Source organism: Emydura macquarii, unplaced genomic scaffold (genome assembly GCF_026122565.2).
Source record: "Emydura macquarii macquarii isolate MOO-44397 ecotype Brisbane River unplaced genomic scaffold, CSIRO-AGI_Emac_v2 contig_3571, whole genome shotgun sequence".
Classification (NCBI taxonomy): Eukaryota; Metazoa; Chordata; order Testudines; family Chelidae; genus Emydura; species Emydura macquarii.
In genome coordinates this window covers 109,625-117,200 of record NW_027133708.1, presented here as the reverse complement: position 1 = coordinate 117,200, position 7,576 = coordinate 109,625, and the positions used below count along the sequence as shown (strand labels likewise).

Here is a 7,576-nt window from a genome sequence, read left to right as displayed (position 1 = left end):
GGGGCGGTGACGCATCACCCAAGTCCTTCCGCGTGGCGGTAGGATTTGCAGGAATTGCTCTGTCACTATTATATCGGTGACTTCTGCCGCCGATCGGCGGTCAGGCAGCAACCATCGCGTGCAGGCGTCCTTCAGCTCCTGGGCCACGGCTCGGGGCCGCGCCCCTGGGGGGTACGTCTTCCCCCTAAACCGTCGCCTGAAAGTGTCCGGGCTGATATCCAACGCATCTAAGATCGCTGCCTTCACTGACTTATAGTCTCGGGCCTCTTCTTCGGAAAGCGCCCGGTACGCGGCTTGGGGGGTCCCAGTCAGATAGGGGGCCAGCAGGGTGACCCACTGCGCAGGGGCCCACCCGGCGGCCGATGCCACCCGCTCGAAGGTGACAAGGAAGGCCTCCGGGTCATCCTCCGCGCCCAGCTTGGTTAGGCGGAGCAGCATCGGGGCAACCCCTGGGCCTGCCATTCCTCCTATTGCTGCGCCGCTCGGAGTGGGGAGCAGGGCGGCCAACTGCTGCAGGCATTGGCGCTGTTGCTCCTGGTGTTGCGACCCCAGGTCACGAACAAGCTGCTGCTGCTGGGCCCCTAGGGACTGGAGCAGCTGTTGCTGCTGCTGTTGGTGGGCTGCTTGCTGCTGCTGCTGCGTCTCGGCCCACCATTGGCAGAGTTGGTCCAGGTCCATCCTGGCCTGCAAATTGGGGAATGCGCATCGGGGTTTTCCCTCTGAGCCCTTTCTGGTGGGGGGCGGAGGGCCCCGGCCCAGGCAGGGCGGGCGAGCCAACAGCCGGCCCGGCCCCAGGCAGGGCGGGCGAGCCAACAGTCTTTCGGCCCGGCCCTAGGCAGGGCGGGCGAGCCAACAGTCTTTCGGCCCCAAGCCAACCCCCGGCCCTAGGCAGGGGGGCGAGATGAGGCCCTAGGCAGGGCGGGCGACAATCAGTCTAGGCAGGGCCCAGCTCGCCCCAGAAGGCAGGGCTGATGAGGCCACAAACAATCAGTCTAGCGCCCAGCTCAGAAGCAGGGCTGGTGAGGCCACAAACAATCAGTCTAGCAGTGGCGACGGTGAGGAGGGTAAGGTTCTCTCGGGGCTTGGGAAGGGGGAGGGGGACGCAGGCCCACCCTTCTCCACTGCGTCCCAGCCCAGGGCCCTGGCAGTGGCAACAGCATTTGCCACGGGGTCGGCGGGGCTCCGGCCGCAACACGCCGCCCGGGGTTGCCTCTGACTCAGCCCCCATTTAGGGCTGTCCCTGGGCTCCTTCCTCCCCGTACCCCCAGGTACGCCGGCAAGTGGTAGTCCCACCAGGCCCTCCTCGTCCACAGGGGGCAGTTCCGGCAACTCCATGGGCTCCTCCTTGGAGGGGAGCTAGTCCTCCGGCCCCCAGGCTGGGCAGGGCCGGTAGGTTCTCTGGGTCCCAGGCTGCCGGCAGGGCCGGTAGGTTCTCCGGGTCCCTGGCAGCGGGTAGTCTAGGTGGCTCCTCCTCTGACTCCCGGGCAGCAGGTGACTCAGGGGGGCTCCTGTCCGACTCCCAGGTAATGGGGAATTCCGGTGGGTTCTCTGTCAGTCCCCAGTCTGGGGTCGAGACGGGCCTCTCCCCTTCAGCCTGAGCTTCAGGCCCAGTCTAAGTGTGGAGCCTCCAGGGAGACGCGTCCTTCTCCCTCGGCCGTCGCCCTCCGACTGAGTTTGCAGGCCGGGGTTTTAAGGGCCTGGCCCCGCCTCCCTGCTTCCGGTCAGGTGGTGCCCGTCCGGCGTCTGAAGGCCTGGCCCCGCCTCCCTGCTTCCGGTCCGGTGATGTTCTGGGCTCTAGCAGCCAGGGTGGGTTTGATTCTCCCTCTGGGCCTCTTTCAGAGGGGAACCAGCCCTCCCGGCTACACTCCTTGTTCTACCTGCCTTTTATCTGAGCAACAATTGGGTAACGTTTTCAAAAACACGTAAGTGAATATCCAAAGTGACTTAGGTGCCTGAGTCCTGGTGACTTTCAGTGAGACTTAGTTACTAAAGCTCAGCAGCTGAAGACCATTTTGAAAAATGGACTTAGGCACCTAAATCAGTTTGACACCTTTTCAAATGTTACCGAGCTGATTATCTGATGTTGTTGGGTATTCAGAGCAGCAGGAGGTTCTTTTTGCTAACTATGCTGAGACTTTCAAATCTGCCTCAGGGAATTGAATGGGAACTCAGTGTCTAAATCACTTAGGCTGCTGTGGAAATATCAGCTGTAAACTTTCTTCATAGAACTAGTGAATTATTTCTTCATAATCCGAATAACATTCACCCAGTAAACAGATTTGTTTTAGGATGAAGAGAAAAAAGTATTTCATGACTTTCCCTTTGAGACTACAAGTTTGACTGTACTGACACTGTCTTAAAATAAACCGTAACTTTCCCTTGCCTGTTACGTTCCGTTAGCAGACGTGCCTCGGGAGACAGCCCCTTCCCGCAGAAGGATATATGATGAATCAGAAAAGATGTTCCCCGTTTGGCGCAGAGTATGATGCACAGGTCACGTTACCAGACATAACAGAGCCAGGGGAGCCCATCTGGGTTATGTCGTTCTATTTACTGGGACCAGGGAAGTACGTGACTGCAGTGGGCAGAGACGATGGACTGAATAACCAAGACCCTGATCCCTGAAATGCTGAGTGGGGAGGTGACATCCGACTCCAGCTGCTCACAGACCCGCCCTAGAGGTAAATCTACCTTTCCCTCCCTGGTTCTTGAGTCTGCAGGTTTTTGAAGGCATGTCAGTTTGCTAGGTAACTAATCCCGTGGCAATCCAAGGGCAATGGGGCAATGATCGCTCTCAAGTTCCCAACCCAAAGAAAATGACTGAATTTGAAAAAGACAACACCTGCCAGGTCACTGCTATCCTAGCGCCTTACCTGGCTCCATCAGCATGGTATCTGGGCACCTCTCTGTCTTGCACGGATCTATCATCCCAGCACCCGGTGTGGTGCTGTTCTCCCTGGCTTTACAAATGGAGGACTGGCACACAGAGGGACAGATGGATGGAGTTATTTCATGTCCAAAAAACACTGACACACCTGCTGGGATTTGAAATCGATGGGCATTAGTCTCTGACCCTACTCAGGCATCCTTGCGCCTTTGTAATTACATATCAACCCTTGAAAATCTGGTCTGAAAGTCACATAAGCAGCTTTCAGAGGGTCATGGAGATGATGTGGGTAAAGCAGAGCTGATATTTGCTACGGTGCTGAGTCTGAAGGGAGCAGACATTGGCTATGAGTGGGATTTGACAAATTGGGGCTACAATTTGACAACTAATATTAATTTTGGGGGGGTTCAATTAGTAACTATTTAATTTTTACTCCCTGCATGGCAGCAAGGCCAGTGAGACCATCCCTGCAAGCGCAAGGCACGGGGGGGAGGCTGCACTAATGCCCACTGTTATATTTTTTGTTGGTGGTTTTGGTGTTTCAGCCGATATCGACATTTACTGATGTCTATTGATTGAAATCGAATCTTGCCGAGCCGAGCTGTAAGTTTCAAAGAAGGCTCCGGGGGTTAGCTGTTCAAATGCCATTAAAAACAGAGGGTCCCATGAATGATGTCAGTGGAAATTTTATCTTAGCCTTCAGAGAGGGAAGGCTCAGATGGCACAGAGTTATTTACAGAGTGTAAAATTATCTCCGAATGACTCTGAATGGGATCAAGTCCTTGACAAAGCCCTGGCTGCGATGGTTTAGTTGGGTTGGTCCTGCTCTCAGCAGGGGTTTGGACTAATTGACCTCCTGATGTCCCTTCCTACCTTCATCTTCTATGCTTCTCTACTTATTTAGCAGTTAATAAGGATTAGTAATGGCAGACAATATACCCACAGCAGAGAATTGATATGTTTCTAACCGAAATAAGGAAGAAAGTGGAGAGCTGATAAAAATTTGACAGGCATTTCTAAGGGGAAAAATGTTTTGTGGATCGAGATGAAAATGTTCCATGGGAACATAAGAATGTCTACAAAATTTTGTTTAGGAAAAAAGTTATTGTATATGGTTTTATGAAACTAAATTAATAGAAATGTAACTATAAAATTCAGTTCAATATAAAATAAAAAATAGGCTAGAAATAAAATTAAAATATATAAATACATTTTTAGAAAGTCAAATTGGGCATGAAAACTAACATTTGAAATCATGAAATTGCAGATGAAATGGAAATTTCGGTTACACACCACTTTCATTATATGAAAATAGCACAGTTCGTTCACATTTCAAATTGAATTTTTTCTTGCAAAGCAGGATATGTTTCTAGCCAAAAGGGTGCTTTCTTCCTGGAGTTTTAGTTTTTGCTCATTTATAGTGAAGGCTGAGTATCTATGTACAGTGTCACACACAGGACAAGGAAATATTGTCCTAGGAAAGGACAGGTATTTATGAGATAAAAATTTTCAAATGGCTGTAATAGAGTTAGGTGGTGCATGTCCACTGCAGTTCACTTAGAGTTGGCTGCCCAACCATTGCATATCTGAGCTTTAGTTGCTTGGTTTGTTTCTTTATTGAGGCTTGCTGTAAAATATAAAATCCTGACCCATTTCACCACAGGAACTCTAACCTGTAAAGAACATGGTTCTGCTTTAATTCACCAGGATGTGAAAGGTCGATTTGAACCAATCTCTGTGTTTCTCTACTCTTGTACCCGAGCTCCATTATGTAGGCTTTGAATGCGTTGGTGCTCACTGTCAAGTTACAACTTGTGTTTGAAGAGAAACCGACTTTTGTGGAACCTGTAGCCTGCCCAGATAGGAAATCTGTTCCAGAGACCAAGAGATGGCGTTTCCCCTCCCTTGGTCTCCATAATTCACACAGCTATTTTTCTGGTAGTCAGCAGAGAGAGACAATAAAAACAAAGCTGACATATTGTAGAGTGAATGTAGTTTTATGTCACAGAGTGAATTTCTTTCCCGTAGACACACCCCATGGCGGCCCCAGAACAGGGAAATCAAACGTCCATCACAGAATTCATCCTCCTGGGATTTGGGACCCTTCCTGAACTGCAAATCCTTCTCTTCCTGCTGTTTCTAGTGATTTACATCACAACCATGGCTGGGAACATCCTCATCATGGTGCTAGTTGTGACCAATCAGCATCTTCACACCCCCATGTACTTCTTCCTGGGGAACTTGTCCTGCTTGGAGACCTGCTACACCTCCACCATCCTGCCCAGGCTGCTGGCCAGTCTCCTGACTGGGGACAGAACCATTTCTGTTACTGGTTGCTTTATACAATATTATTTTTTTTGTTCTCTGGCAGGTACAGAATGCTTTCTCCTATCAGTGATGTCTTACGATCGGTATTTAGCCATAGTCAAACCACTTCACTATGCAGCCCGTATGAGTGACAGATCTTGCCTCCAGCTTGCAGGTGGCTCTTGGGTAGGTGGTTTCCTAGCTAGTGTCATAACAGCATTGTCAATATCTCAGTTAACTTTCTGTGGCCCTAATAGGATTGACCATTTCTATTGCGATTTTATCCCCCTTGTAAAACTCTCCTGCAATGATCCTCAACTGATGGAAATGTTGGCTTTCACATTCAGCTTGTTTTTGTTAGCAGTCCCATTCCTACTGACCGTGATGTCCTACATCTGCATCATCGCCACCATCCTGAGAATCCCTTCCACCACCGGGAGGCAAAAGGCCTTTTCACCTGCTCTTCCCACCTCATCGTGGTGTCCATTTATTATGGAACTCTGCTAATTGTCTACATGTTCCCCACAGCCCACACGCTGAGAGACTGCAAGAAAGTTCTCTCTGTTGTCTACACGGTCCTGACTCCCCTGGTCAATCCCCTCATCTACACCCTGAGAAACAAAGAGGTCAAGGGAGCCTTGAGGAAAACTTGCAGGAAATTCATGTTAGGACAATGGTAGCCGACCAGGTGCCTTAAGTTAAAATAAAATAGATATGCCAGAGGCTGGTTTAGCGCCTGCACCGATGTCTGCTTTAATCTAAGGCTCTTTCCACTCGCTTATTGACTCTCTTTCATGCTCTTAGAGTCACAGCCAAGGGAGGAAGTGCAGACGGACAGACTCTTGGAACCTGTGACTGGTTCTTGTTAGGGTCTTTATCAAATGCCACAGCTGGGTGCGACTGGGCTGGTGGGAGATTTGAACTAGTGGCTGTTCAGAGTTCAGTCAATGTTGGGGGATTGTGCTCAGTGAAACGGTGGAGGTAAAAGAGACTCACCTGGGCATCTGGTCCCTGTGAGATTCTTAGATACACACACACACACATAAATCTGTGATGCCTACATTATACAAATATATGGTGGCAAAATCAGACTGGAACTCCAGCGTTAGGAAATTGTATAATTAACATTTGATTGTTGTAGTGTATTTCATCCCCAGGTTTCTCTCCAAAGGGACAGGAATCTAAAGGAAACCATCTAACCTGTGCCTCAAGGCCCAGCACAGGCCTATCACTGGCCCATTCTCAGCAGTGACATAGGGCCAGTTTCTCAAGATACTTGGATTCCCAGTGGGATTTTTCAAAAGCATCTGGGCACTTTTCCTGCCGGATCGGGCCCTGCAGGTGAGTCAGGGCAGGGAATGTCTCCCTGCCCCAGGTCCCTGATTCATTCTGCGGCCTCAGTGTCCAGCTGCCCGGTGTGAGGCTGCAGAGGTCATGGCTAGAGACAGAAACACAGGGGCTATGGCCTTTTTGATGCAAAAACTTAGGCGCCTACAGGGTCGCAGGCAGCTGAGCAGGGTTTTGTGAATCCTGGGAGGCCGGATTCTGGGGCTTAGGTGCCAAAAGTGGAAGTTCTGTGACTCCAGCCCTAGGCCCACATCCTCATCCTCATGTTATATCCTAAGGCACAAGGAGGTGCAGGTACCGCCCAGGGTATCTGAGTGGGCAAGTGGCAGAGAATAGCACAGACACCAGCCATCCAGAGTCCTAGTCCAGTACAATGTCTGCTCCACCATGTCCACTTGTAATTGACTATGGCACCTAAGGGTGTTAAGTGCACAACTCCCATTCACTGGCTGTGGGATTTAGGTGCCTAACATCATCTCTTATTGGAAAACCCAGCCTGTACATTTACAGCCAAACCAGTATCCTGAGAATTCCCCCCACGCCCAGGGGATGTTTTCCACCAACTCCTCCTCATGTTTTACCATTATCTAGGAAACACCAATAACTCTGTGTCTGTTACCAAAAGCCTAGATCAATAAAAACTAAACAAAGCTAAAAATGTCTCTTTCTGTCGTCTTTGTTGTCAGATCTCCCATTGTCTGTCCCCTTCATCTCTAGTGTGAGAAATCAATTTGTAAAAGTTTGTCTACATGTAGACGTTGCACCACTTTAGCTATCCTGGCAATTTGCAATAAAGAACTGGAAGGAGCTAGAGTAAGCGACAAGCGCAGGAGGCTGAAGTGAAATTTCAGGGAGTGAGTGAGGGAAAACCCTTCGACTGGGTGAATTGCTCCAGCCCGGAAGAGCTGGGAATAGCCTGCTATGGGAGGAAGGATTCTGACCAGAGAAAAGTTTGGGGTGTTTGCAGCTGCAGGTAAGACTTCTGGGTTTCGTTACCTAGCAGCTCTGTGTTCTTGGGGTACCAGGGTGCAAAAC

General features: G+C 50.1%; 1 pseudogene; it reads left to right on the top strand.

Moving 5' to 3' along the window:
* Window positions 1-4,924: 4,924 nt before the first annotated feature.
* On the top strand, window positions 4,925-5,874 carry LOC137145561 (olfactory receptor 11A1-like; annotated as a pseudogene).
* The last annotated feature ends 1,702 nt before the right edge of the window (window positions 5,875-7,576 follow it).